We start from the raw sequence: 14,393 nt of genomic DNA on the forward strand, positions 1-14,393 counted from the left end.
GATGGCTGATCCTCAGCCCTGCCCTAAGAGGCCCCGAGTCTCAGTGTCCTGGTAATCGCTGCAAGCACCTCTGAGAGAAAGCCGCCCTTGAGTTCTGAGTTCTGCCCACTGCCAGACAGTCGTTTCTCCGTGTATGAGTCTGGGTCCCCAGAGACTTCCCGGAACTGGAGTTCAGAGCAGTCGGGGGCTTGTGACTCCCTCCCAATTCAAAAAGACAGCCTCAGTTGCCAGCCTTTGCCACATGCGCCTCTGTACCTCTGCACTTTACTTCCGCACCTCCTCTGAGTCTCAGTGTGCTTTTCTCTTTCCTTCTAGTTGTAGAATTTCCACTCAGTCAGCCTTCCCGTGGTTCTGGATGATGTCTGTTTTGTCTTTTAGTTGTATTTTTTAAGTTGTTGTGCGAGGCAGCAATTTCAGGTGTTTACCTATGCCGCCATCTTGGTTTCTCCTAAATAACCCTTCTTTTAATTTTGCTTTATAGTTATGAAGTCACACTATGTGCACATCCCCTGTTCTAGGTGCTTGGGATATGCTAGTGTACAAAACAAATAATGTTTTCTCAACTGAGTTTACATTCTAGTGGAGGAGATAGACAATCAACAACAAAAAATAAAAATTCTATAAAATAGTAGACATTTCTAAGGTCTATGGAAAAAAGTAGGGTCAGGTTAGGGGATTTGTGGATGTGGAGGGAAGTGATGAGGTGAGAGTTTTGTGATTTTGAATATGCCTCAGTGGGAAGGTGACATTTGAACCAAGACTGAAATGAGGTGACTGAGTGAGTCACATGGATGTCTAAGAAAGCATCTTCTGGAAAGTGGAAAGCCAGCCTGGATACGGGGATGTCTGCTTTTAATTACTCTCCTTTCTCTTTGCTTTCTCTGTGCCTGCCTCATTCTGAGTAGTTTACACTCTCAGTGTCCACACCTAGCTATTCACCCCACAACACCCTGCTGCTATCTACCATGGCCATCATCAGTGAACTAGTTGATGCTGTTGCTTCTTAAATTGCCTTTCAAAATAATCAAAGCAGATCATGTAAAGTATAAGCATGTAACCAATGGAGACAAGCAACATTTTAAAAATTAAAACACCATCTAACCATTGCACTTGTGATGATTAATATACTGTAAATTTATCTTTCACCAAAATGAGACCACACTATATTTATTGTTCTGTAGCATGCGTTGTTTTCAGTCATCTGTCTCTACTTTTATATTTCAATAAATTCTTACCTAATAACTAGATATTCAAGTTTCCAAAATTGACCCCAAAGCATTCATTACATTGGAGCTCTGGTTTCTTTTAGTAGATTTTTGTATTAGAGATTGCAACCTGGGCACTAGCAGTACCCACTGTTTCTAGGCCATTTTCGTGGTCACAGCTGGAAAATTTGCGACTTTGTGTTGATCTTTCTAATTACATTTTAATAGTTTAGGTTTACTCAGTTAATTTTTAAATTTAGAATGGTGTCACTTTTCTGTTTCACTGAAAATATTGACAGACTCCTGAGATCATTAACTGAATTACTTATTTTTTTACCAGTAGATATAAAGTTGCTGCAAAATTTCAATACAATTAATATATTAAATAATATCACTTCCAAGAAGTTTAAACCATTATTATAGTTCTCCTGTTCCTGAATGCCTCCCTCAGGATGTATGAAACTTCAAAACGTTGTATCCCAGAGCCACTTAAAGTCTATCTTTTCTATTATGGTTATTCTACCAATTTAATACATGATATATTCCATTGTTTCCAATGTTATTTTTTTACAAGTTGCTGTGGGGCCTTTGGCCTTCTCTTGGAAATTTTGGGTCTGTCTGGCCCAGCAGCTGTTTGTTAAGTAATTTTAGATCTCAAAGGGCCAGGCCATTCATATGCAAAAGCCTCTGCACACAGCTTGGGTGGGGCGGAGTCTCAGGGCATCAACAGGGTGGAGCAAACAGCTATGGCTGATCCTCAGTCCTACCCTAAGAGGCCCCCCGGTCTGAAACCCAGGCATGTGCACTGACTGGGATTCAAACTGTGACCTCCTGGTTCATAGGTCAATGTTCAACCACTGAGCCACACTGGCGGGGCTCCAATATTATGTTTTAAAACCTAGCTACACAGACAAGCATACTGCAGACATGCTGGGTGGAAACGTCTACCTCTTTCCTCTTGGAGCCTTTTCTCCTTGCCCCCGATGGTGAATATTTTCTCCATTCAAGAACACAGAGACCTTTTGTAATTTTTGAAACTGCTGCATTATGTACAAATGGCCCACAATTTCCCCACCAGCTCTCTCTTGCTGGCCGCTTGGTGTGGTGCAGTCTGTAAAAATACTTCGGGAACATGTCACCACCCCGTTTCCTTGACATCTCAGGAGCATCGGACAGGTCTCACTCTTTCTTTGACTTTCCCCTCCTACATTTCCACTGACATCGCTCTCCTGCAATCTTCCTCCAAGTGATCTGGACGGCCGTTCCGTGCCATCTATTGTAACATCTCTATGCTGCACTCCTTTCCTGAGTCACCTCATATGCTCAGATGGTTTTTACCACTGGCTATGCTCATTGCCCACATTTTATATTTCCAGCCTCATCCTCAACAGCCCTAAATTCTAGCCCTGTCTTCCAACAAGCTATGGTGCGTCTCTACCTGAGTTTCTCAAAGGTATCTCAAACTTAACCTGTACAAATGCATACTGATTTTCTACCTTATTATTCCCAACCTATGCCCTTTCAGAAGATATACTTTAGTTGTACAATTTGTCCCCCAAGCTAGGAACCCGGGAGTGACAAAATTAATCACTAAATTCTATTGATGCCATTTGCTTGATACTAAGTGTGGTCTGTCTACCATTCCTACTATCTTTAGGTGTTCTTTCTCTTCTCAGCTATACAGTCTCCTTAAAAGACGTTTTTGAAAAAATTGACTATGTTACTCTCTGCTTAAAGTTTTTCAACGGATTCCTGTTTCCTAAGAGAAGTGTCCATGCACCCTCTGCACAAAACACAAAGTTTCCATCATTTATCGCCATCCTCCTGCCATCCAAGTACTGAGATGCCCCACCCGGCATCTTGAACCGAAATCATTCAGACCTTCAGGCTAGCCTACCTCTGCCCTGCTGTCCTCTCAGCCTGGCGTGCCCTTGTCCACTCAGTTCTTCAGGGTAAGCCCAGGTTTTATTTCCTGAGGAATGTCCTAGCTAAGGTCGCTCGTGTGGACTAGATTCTTCTTTTATCGAGGGCTCCTCAGCTATCATGGAATTGTTGTGATGATTTTCTCCCTAAATGTGAGGTCCTTGAAGGCACAGACTGTATTTATGGGATCTTTGAGCCCAGCACAGCGGCTATCTTGCTTAGGTGTTTGATGGAAGTTTGTTGGATGAATGGATGGCCACCTCTGCTGTCACATGTGTTACACTATTAGACTGTCACAGTCTCCTGAGGACAGGCACCCGTCTTGGTTGTGGCTCTATTTTCATTGTTTCCCACAGCCCCTGGACATCACAAGCTTCTGGGAAATATACAGACAATACCATCCCATACACGCAACATAGGTAGATGCATACAGTCTTGCTGGTATGTTTCATCATCAGCTGGTAACTAGGATTTGGATTAACTGGGGTACCTCAGTCTTCAGAAATTATAGGTAGAGACAGACTCCACCTTTTAGACACAATGAACAACAAAATCCACTATTATGATTCATCATGCATGTCTGATTTCGGAAGAATATTTAGCTGTGTTAAAAATGTGCTAGAAGGGACAACTCCTATGAAGACAATCCCATGCCATCAACCTCATGTAATTTGGATAGAATAAACACTATAAAAATGAAACAAGACTTTCTTGTTTTAAATGGTCTTACTTGGTTGATATTAAATATTGATTTAAAGTTAACCAAATACCAGTACATGTATTTGTGTATGTTCTATAACTAAGAAATAGATATAAGGAAATAGCAAGGTGAAGGGGAAAAGAATTTGAGTTTAATATAAAATAGCTTCTTAGGTCAAACATTTCTTATCTAAACATTTCCACTTACATACATTTTATTAACTTGAAATATAATTTTAGTTGTAAGAACTGCTTTAGTTACTTTATCCTCCTCCTATTCCTTCCAAAAAGAAAACAAACTATCTAAAATTGAGGAGACTGGATCTAAAAATTATTGCAGGATCAGTTTTTTTTTTTATTTGCAACATTTGGTTTATGGGAATGATGTGGTGATAGCAATATTTAGGATGACTAATAATGGTTTCTAGGCAGCATTGTAAATAGAATTTTGTAAGTAGTATGTGTCTTGTCAGATGGAGGGTGATATTTCATAAATGGAGTCCATAAAATATATTTTATAAACCATAGAAGGTGTTGGTTTTGTGGTATATTTGTATTTTGGAATGATAAATTCTAAACATGTTTTATCTTAATGGGATAGACAATAATTTGATAACCCTCATGCTACATTCACTGAGGAGAAGATATTTGCATTGATTTGAAATTGAGCTAAACTCCTTCATATTGTTCTGTGCATATTAAATGCTTTCAAAGTATGACATGCCACTTCTATTTCATTGTATTTTAGTAATGCTGATAGGGTAAGGGCAAGCACAAGAAGAAACTCTTCTCTAATGTAACAGTTTATATTAATAGACACATTGAATAATATCAGTATCTGTATGATGTTATGCATCTTAATTACCAATACAAGGTATTATGTATGTTTTAATTCTGGAGATTTTATTTCCTAATGTTTATTTTTCCCTTCAAAGTGAATACCTTATTTCGTACACCTGTTTTATATTCATGCTATCATTCTTACTAGTATACCTCAACATAATAAAAGCCTTATATGACATACCTACAGCCAAAATCATACTCAATGGGCAAAAACTAAAACAATTTTCCTTAAGAACAGGAACAAGACAGGGATGCCCACTTTCACCAATCCTGGATGTGCTAGCCATACCGATCAGACAAGAAGAAGAAATAAAAGGCATCCAAATTGGAAAACAGGAAGTAAAACTATCATTATTCGCAGATGACATGATATTGTACATAGAAAAAAAACTCCATAAAAAAACAGCTAGATTTAATAAATAAATTTGGCAACATAGCAGGATACAAAATTAACACCCAGAAATCTATGGCATTTTTGTGCACCAATACTGAACTCAGAGAGGGAAACTAAAAAATAATCCCATTTATCATTGCAACAAAACAATTAAGAAACCTAGGAATAAACTTAACCAAGGAAGTAAAAGACCTTTACTCAGAAAACTACAGGACATTGAAAAAAGATATAAACAAATGGAAGGATGTACCATGTTCATGGATTGGAAGAATCATTAAAATGTCCATACTACCCAAAGCAATCTACAAATTCAAAATGCAATCCCTATTAAAATACCATTGGTATATTTCACAGACCTAGAAAGAACTCTCCAAAAATTTACATGGAATAAAAATAAAAAAGACGATAGCTGCAGCAATCTTGAGAAAGAAGAACAAAGTTGGAAGGATCACAATACCAGATATCAAGTTATTCTACAAAGCCACTGTAATCAAAACAGGCATATAGATCAATGGAACAGAACAGAGACCCCAGAAATCAACCCAAACCATAATGCTCAATTAATATTTGACAAAGGAGGCAAAGCATACAATGGAGTCAAACAGTCTCTTCAATAAATGGTGTTGGGGAAATTGGACAGATACATGCAAAAGAAAATGAAACTAGATCACCAACTTACACCATACACAAAAATAAAATAAAAATGGATAAAAGACTTAAATGTAAGACATGAAACCATAAATTTCTTAGAAGAAAGCATGGGCAGCAAAATCTCAGACATCTTTTGTAACAGTATGTTTACCAATACATCTCCTAGAACAGTAATCGGCAAACTGTGACTTGGCAAAAACCGCAGTTCGCGAGCCACATGCGGCTCTTTGGCCCCTTGAGTGTGGCTCTTCTACAAAATACTGACTTCTGCACATGGGCCACGAAGTTTCAATCACAAAGACTTAAATGTAAGTTGGGGAACCATAAACATCCTAGAAGAATCCATAGGCAGCAAAATAGCAGACATCTCTCATAGCAATATGTTTGCAGATACATCCCCTAGGGCAATGGAAGCTAAAGAGGAAATAAGCAAATGGGACTACATCAAAATAAAATGCTTCTGACTGCAAAATAAACTATCAACAAAATGAAAAGAGAGCCACTGTATGGGAGAGCATATTGGCCAATGATACATCTGATAAAGGGTTTATCTCCAAAATTTATAAGGAACTCGTACAAGTTAACAAAAGGAATATAAAAAATCCCACTAAAAAATAGGCAAAGGACCTAAATAGACACTTCTCCAAAGTGAACATACCGAAGGCCGAGAGGCATATGAAAAAAGCTCGAAGTCACTAATCATCTGAGAGACGCAAATTAAAATGACCATGAGGTATCGCCTCACACCTGTCAGCACACACAGTTACACAAGCAACTATCTTGTAATGAGAACTTTTAGCATTTACTCTCTCAGCAACTCTCAAATAGGCAACACGGTGTTATTTCCTATAGTCACTGTGCTGTCATATACGTGACATCCCCAGGACTTACTTATATTATAACTGGGAGTTTCTACCTTTTTATCGCCTACGCCTATTTCTCTAGTGTTATTAGTTTTTATTTTTTGAAAACGTGGCATTCTTAAATCTTCTGTGACTTATGTTGGTGCATGTTGGCAGGTAGGGATATAGCTTTGTAATGAATCTTAAAACTTGATTCTTTTTTCTAAACTGAAAACAGAATTTTGGTGGTGTGCTCGCCCCTTAAGCAACATACGCATGGCATGAACGTGCATTCAGTGCGCCCCGGATGGCGTGGCCATGCAGTGCTTTGTGGAGGTCCGTGCTGTCCAGGGATGCAGGGCAGCCGGAGGGCCGGGCAGGAAGCAGAGCCGGTCCCAGTCGCCAGGGAAACACCTGACTCAGAGATGCAAGCAGTCGGGGCCTGGCCGGGAAGCAGCTCCCTTCCCCAGTAGCTCTTGGCTGGCGTTTATTTCTTCACTTAGTCACGCAGTCTCTTACATGTAGTAAAGCGCAGGCTAATGGGAAACACACTTGGGTTTTTGTTGTTTGCTTTGTGCAGTTAAGTGAAACGATCCAGTGGTTTACAGTCATGGAGACTCAGCATGATTGGAGATAAACACAGTACAGAGGGTGAAACCCTGACTCACTGCATTTTTCAGTTCCATGTCATGTGTGCTGAGATTCATAGGCGGATGTAATCACTCAGTTCTCCGGCCAAGGACGTGTAGATGCTCCTCCCTACGCAGGCATGATGGGGACCATGGGATCTGCAAGAGCCTACAAAACGGAGATTCTGCAAATTAGCGACAGGAGTGTGTGTGAGTGGTGATAAGGGTTGTGTGCGAGATGAGAGGGGGAGGGGAGGGGAGAGGAGAGGAGAGTGGAGGCAGTTAGAGGTGACATTAAAGGGCTGGGAGATGAGGAAGGTGGGAAGGAAACAGAGTAGCGACCACCAGTGAGTGGAGGAAAGTCAGGAGCACATCTTGAAAGCCAAGTAAAGAATCATTGCCAACGCATCTAAGCATGACCAATGGACACAAACACTGGGACGAGGGGGAGTGGGCATGTGTTGTGGGGAGGGAGTGGCTGGGGGAGGTCAATGGTGGAAAAGGGAGACATATGTAATACTTTAATCAATAAAGAATTAAGGGGAAAAAAGGATCATTGTCAACGCTTCCAGTTGCTCAAATAAGATGACAGTTGAGAAGTGATCAGGGGTGTCGTGAGCAAGGGAGCATCCCCAAAAGGAGTCACTCACACACGTTTGTGTCTGCCCACAATGTGGGGGAGCACTCCCCATAAGCCAACAGAGTCACACGCAGGTTACACACACAGGGGAGCTTATGCGATGGAGCAAGCACAGAGAGCCTCGGCCGTGAAGTCCCTCCAGGTCCGACAGGGCGTCTCCTCGGTGGGGTGGCGAGGGCAGCATTGGCCTCCAGCCTGGCGGTTAGGGCTGGGCTCCAGAGCTCTACGTCCTCACTTTCCAGGGGTGGGGTCCCACTCATATGGGTGCCCAGACTTGTGGTTTGGGGCATTCCAGGCACCTCCAGGGGGTGTTCCCGTTACACCCCATCACCCCAGCCTTGACATAGCACTTGGTGTACCTTTCGCACCGACAGTGACTTCACACTGGATGGTCCAAGGTGTCCCAAGGGTCTGCTCTGCTGGTGCTCTGTGCCGCGATTCAGTAACGTGGGGTCATGGGGGATCTGCTCTGAGCATGGTCAGTGCAGAGGCAGGAGAAGGAAGGGCACAGGGGGCCACGTGGACAAGGGGCAGCATCGTAGAGAAATGAGGTCAGAGAGTTGAACGTGTGTTGCTTTTAATTTAATAAGGAAAATATGAAAGTGGAAAATAAGAAAAATGGAAGTGAACTTGTCTGGAGTGGGAAAGTGATGAAGGAGGGAAAGGAGAGATCTGAGGAGCTGTGACCTTGAATGGCTGGGCTGCACGCAACCCAGTGCCAGGCAAGGAGGCAGCAGTTCATCTACAGGAACAGGAGGACAGGGGCAAGGAAGAGAGTGACGATGGGCAAATACGATGGTGGGAGCCAGTGTGTAAGGAGTGAGGGTGCGGGGGTGTGGGGGTGTGGGGGGGTGTCTGACTGCTTCAGTCTTTTCTGCAAAGTAGGGAAGTGCCGCCACAGTTGAGAGTGATGTTAGAGGAGGCATCTGCAGGCACGAGGGAGAGACTTTAGTCACCGGAGAGGGTCAGGGGTGGGCAAACTTTTTGACTCGAGGGCCACAATGGGTTCTTAAACTGGACCGGAGGGCCGGAACCAAAGCATGGATGGAGTGTTTGTGTGAACTAATACAAATTCAAAGTAAACATCATTACATAAAAGGGTACGGTCTTTTTTTTTTTTTTTTAGTTTTATTCATTTCAAACGGGCCGGATGCACAGGTCTGCGGGGTGCGTGAGGTGCCCTAATCATCACAGCACAGGCCGTGCCATTCTTGAACCCCTACCCGTGGCCTCTCTCCTCTTCTGCATCTGATCCCTGAGGAGCAGACCCATATCCCTCTCCCTTTCCTTGTCTTAAAGGCACTGCTTACACTTTGGTGATTTACCCACTGTCCTGGGTGTTCATTGTTTGCACGTGGTAACTTACTACACTGTGATACTAGTATTTAACGTTGGCCCTGGTGGCTGTCCTTCCCTAAAACTAAGATGTAAGACTAGTTATAGAAGAAAGATCTCTTTGTTTCTGAGTCAAGTTTGTGGATTGGAATCAGGAAAACATGATTATAAATGAGAGTAACCACGTTGTGACTAAAACAGTGTCTAGATCTGACTTGGTGTTAGGGTTCGGTATGCTCATGAACGGGCAAGGAGGACGTGTGCGGTGGTGAATGGATATGCCGAGTTAATCCGTTTTTGTTCTTGGATGAATAGGAAGGAGAGCAGGGGACAGAGGAGCCACTGGAAAGCGGGCCAGTTTCCAATATTTTATGTTATTGATCTGGCGGAAAATAATGATGTCATGCCTGTGGCAGAGGGGTCAGTATCAGATGAGAAAAGACATGTACGAATTTTTGATGCCAGACTAGCCTGAATACCTCAAGCTCCCCTGATAAATTTGACTAGGTCAGAGTATTAGAGTGTGTTGGAAGAAGTGTCTTATCAATACTCTCAAATCTATGCTAAATTAAACATCAATACCTAAGACAATTTTATGAATATAGTGATGAGTGAAGTGGAGAAGAGACATTAGATAAAAGTAAAGGAAATCTGGATTCAAAATGGGAAGTCCTGGTTTTTACTTTCTATTTTTTTAAAATATATTTTTATTGATTTCAGAGAGGAAGGGAGAGGGAGATAGAGATAGAGATAGAAACATCAGTGATGAGAGAGAACAATTGACCGGCTGCCTCCTGCATGCCCTCTACTGGGGACTGAGCCCAGAGCCCAGGCATGTGCCCTTAACTGGAATAGAACCTGGGACCCTTCAGTTCCCAGGCTCCAACCACTGAGCAAACTGGCTAGGGCCTGGATTTTACTTTTTATGTTTTTCAAATTGTAGAATTTTTATTGTTTTCAAATGCTATACAAAAGAAAAATAGACAGTGTGCATTTCTTGATTAACAGATCCATAAATAGTGATTCTAAGTTAAATATGCTTTTTTCTCTATTTCAGTAGTTTGAGTTACCAAGATGATAATCCTGTGAGTTGTCACTTCCATTGATTACTTTGGCCTCATAAGCATAAGAATTCTTTTTTAAAAATATATTTTTATTGATTTCAGAGAGGAAGGGAGAGGGAGATAGAGATAGAGATAGAAACATCGATGGTGAGAAGGAATCATTGATTGGCTGCCTCCTGCACGCCCCCTACTGGGGATTAAGCCTGCAACCTGGGAATGCGCCCTTGACTGGAATCAAACCCGGGACCCATCAGTCCACAGGCCACCGCCCTGCTCTGTGCATGACAGGGGGCGGCACCCCAACTCCCCAATCAGCCCTGCTCTGAGCCTGACCAGGGGCTGCACCTAGGGATTGGGCCTGCCCTCTGCCACCCGGGAGCAGGCCTAAGCCAGCAGGGTGTTATCTCCCGAGAGGTCCCAGACTGCAAGAGGGCACAGGCAGGGCTGAGGGAACCCCCTTCCTCCCGAGTGCACAAATTTTTGTGCACCGGGCCTCTAGTATATCTATAAAACAATTCTACAGATTCACTCCTCTGGGACAATGCTTCAGCTACCTTTGCCTTAAATCCTCTATAAGGAAATAATTTATAATATGTTAGTCTGATACCATTAAGCAATGATTTAAAGCAGAGACACCCATTGATGATTTAATACAACAAGCTGTTTGCAGACCATTGGTCTTGTAATATATTGAGGTCTGGCTTTTAATCCTGGTTTTGCCATTGACTAGAAACCTTAAACTCAATTGTGAGGCCCTAAGTATGCTATTTGAAAGTGAGGGCTTCAGTTAGACACTTCTAGTACTAAAAAATAGTAAATAAAATTCTAATATAAAAAAACCCAGGGTCCATAACAACCGACTGAAGGCTTGACCGAACACCGGAAGTTAGTCCTTCTGTCAGTGCTGGGTTGCAACCCAGCACTGACTGCCGAGGGGGCTGTGGATCAGGCCTGGAGAGAGGCCTGAAGAGAGAGGCAGGATCTCATCCTCAGCCTCCATGGCAGCTATTGATCAGCCTTTGCCTCTCTTTCTTGCTGGGCTTTGCCAGCAGCTGTGCCTCTGTTTCTCTCCGGGCCTCAGGGGCTGCTGATCAGCCCTGCCTTTCTGATCAGGCCCAGAGATAGGCCTGGAGATGCTGACTGGCATAGAAACTGACCAATGAGAACCAAATTTGGGTGAACTGTGAGGAGCCAATGGCTGCCTAGGAGGCAGAGCTTTTGATGCTTACTGGCATAGAAACTGACCAATCAGAACAAAATTGGCCGGCAAGGGAGGGCGGTTGGGGCCGAGATCAGGTTGGCAAGGGAGGGCAGTTAGGGGTGATCAGGAAGGCAAAGGCAGTTGGGGGCGAGATCAGGCTGGCAGGGGAGAGCAGTTGGGGGGGAGATCAGGCCAGCAGGGGAGGGCAGTTAGGGGCAATCAGTCAGGCAGGCAGAGGCATTAGGGCCGATCAGGCAGGCAGGCAGAGGCATTAGGGGCGATCAGGCTGGCAGGCAGGTGAGCTGTTAGGAGCCAGTGGTCCCAGATTGCAAGAGGGATGGCCCCGATTGGAGAGGGTGCAGGCAGGGCTGAGGGAACCCCACCTGTGGTGCATGAATTTCGTGCACCGGGCCACAAGTAAACAATAATAAGCTATAAATAAAATAATTGTATGAACTGAATCTTTGATACACTTATTAAAATATAATGGTGAAACATTGATGTATTTTATAAAGGAAGTAGATCTTTAGGTATTGATAATAAGATTGATGCGTGCTTGATTTAAGCAGTAGAGACAACTAAGAAATAAGCAGGAAGAAGCACAGATAAGCCCACCTCTCACTGTCGACATTTGATGTGTAAGGCTATTGAATAATAGTTGCTATTGTAAGCGGAGAATGTTTGCTCTCTTCTTATTATTTACTGATATCCTAAAGCCACGTTTTAAAACTTAAATGTCTCTAGATGCCTTTGCAGAATTCTCTTATTTTAAGGTATTTTTAGTCAATGTTTTTGTTTTCTTCACATAGGAAACTTTTATCTGCAAATTAAAATTATTTAACAATATTGAGCACTTATTTTTTGAAAACCCCTTTCAATTATTTATACTTCACATCCTTAGAAAATATTTTAAAACAATTTCTTTGTCATTTCTATAATAACATTAATAGCAGTGTTGACAGAAAAAAAATATTTGCCTGTCTGTAAGGGTGTGTTTTTTTTTAATCATGTTAAAAAATCTTTATTAAGTTAAGAAATTGGAGAATAGGTATTTAATGACTTTTTGGGCACTTATGATGATTACAGGGTATTTCTTTCCTGTATCTTTTTTTTTCAAGAGAAATTTTATTAACAAGCCTTCTAGCATTAAGTCATTCTTACATCCTGGGAAAGAACATTGGTTGTTCATATAGTAGTAGAATTTCAATATAACAGCAGGTTACAATGTTAACATTTTAACAATTTTTGTTGTTAAATTTACACTGAGATGAGCCTATGGTTTTATTGTTTTAGCTGTTTGGATCAGGTTTATTTCAGGGTTACATTGACTTCATATAAAGTACAGGGAAGCCTTCCTTCTCTCCGTGTTCACAGAAGTAGCCCTTCCTAGAAATTTGAAGGAGTTCTGCTAAAAGCATTCTTTGGTGTTACATAATAGCACTGTCAGGGCTTTTATGTTATCATTGATTTCTTTTGAGACAATTTGGTTGAATTATATTTTTCCAGAAAAAAATAAGTGTTTCATATAGCTTTTTAAACTTACAATCATAGGGTTGAATACTTTACAAAAATCTAATCACTTTTCTAGGAACTTGAAAAGAAAGAGAATTATCTGTAGATAATAGTTTAAATTATTTTATATATTTCTAATTATCTTGACACTGTAGTTCCTCTTTAAATTTCCCTCTCTTTTCTAGAGTGAATCATTTTTCAGACAATGTACTTAATCTATGTGCTACATGCTGTGCTTTCTACCATTATTAAGTCTTTTACTCTAACATAAAGCACAAATAAAGAAAACAAAAGAGAATGTAGAAATCAATGAATTATTATGAAGTGAATAATCTTATTTTAAACAACTGTATTGAGGTATGATTGACATGTAAAGAGTTGTACATAATTAATGCTACAACTCGATGAGTTTGCAGATATGAGTACACCCATGAAACCATTATCACCATCAAAACCATAAACATATTATTCACCTCCCAAAGTTTCCTCTTACTCCCATTATTATTATTGTTATTAGTTTACCTAGTGAGAGAAATACTTAACATAAGAACTACCCTCTTAAAAAGTTTTCAGCATATAATACAGGATTGTTAGCTACAGACACTATGCTATAGACATCTCAAGAACTTACCTATCTATACATATAAAAGCCTAAGTGACTGTCCGACCATTGAACCATTCGCCTGGTAGCTGTGATGCCCAATGACCACCAGGGGGCAGACGCTCCGACCAGTAAAGGAGGCAGCCCAGTTCCTCATGGAATCAGCTGTGGGTTAGGTTGCTGCTGGGACACTGTTGGCCCCTAATCTGCTTTACCTGCACCTTGGACCCAGAGAGAAAGGAGGAGGGAGCCTGATTCTGGGTGCATCACCCAAGAACCAACCTCTCCCAATCCAGGACCCCTTAGGGGATGTTGGAGGGCTGGTTTTGGCCCAATCCCTGCAGGCCAGACCAACAGACCCCATGGTTGTATGAATCCAGTGCACCAAGCCTCTAGTTTTACATAACTGAAATAAAATGAATAACTTTATTCATTTTAGGTCAATAAATAGAACTTTAACAGCCATCTCAGAAGCTCCTCCACTTTCTATCTTTGGTTGTTGTTGTTGTCTTTGTTGAATTTTATTTTTTATTGAGATACTAGAGGCCCGGTGCACAAAAATTTGTGTACTTGGGGGAATGTCTCTCAGCCCGGCCTGTGCCCTCTCACAGTCCGGCACGGCTTGGGGAATGTCCACCTGCTGTCTTAGGCCCACTCCCCGGGGGATCAGGCCTAAGCTGGAAGTCAGACATCCCTCTGGCAGCCTGGGAGCCCTTGGGGGATGTCCACTTGCCAGCAGGGAGCAGGCCTAAGCTGCAATTGAATATCCTAGCGCTGTTGAGGAGGCAGGAGAGGCTCCCTCCACCACCGCTGTGCTGGCAGCCATCAGCCTGGCTTGTGGCTGAGCAGAGCTA

Source organism: Myotis davidii, unplaced genomic scaffold (genome assembly GCF_000327345.1).
Source record: "Myotis davidii unplaced genomic scaffold, ASM32734v1 scaffold452, whole genome shotgun sequence".
Classification (NCBI taxonomy): domain Eukaryota; kingdom Metazoa; phylum Chordata; class Mammalia; order Chiroptera; family Vespertilionidae; genus Myotis; species Myotis davidii.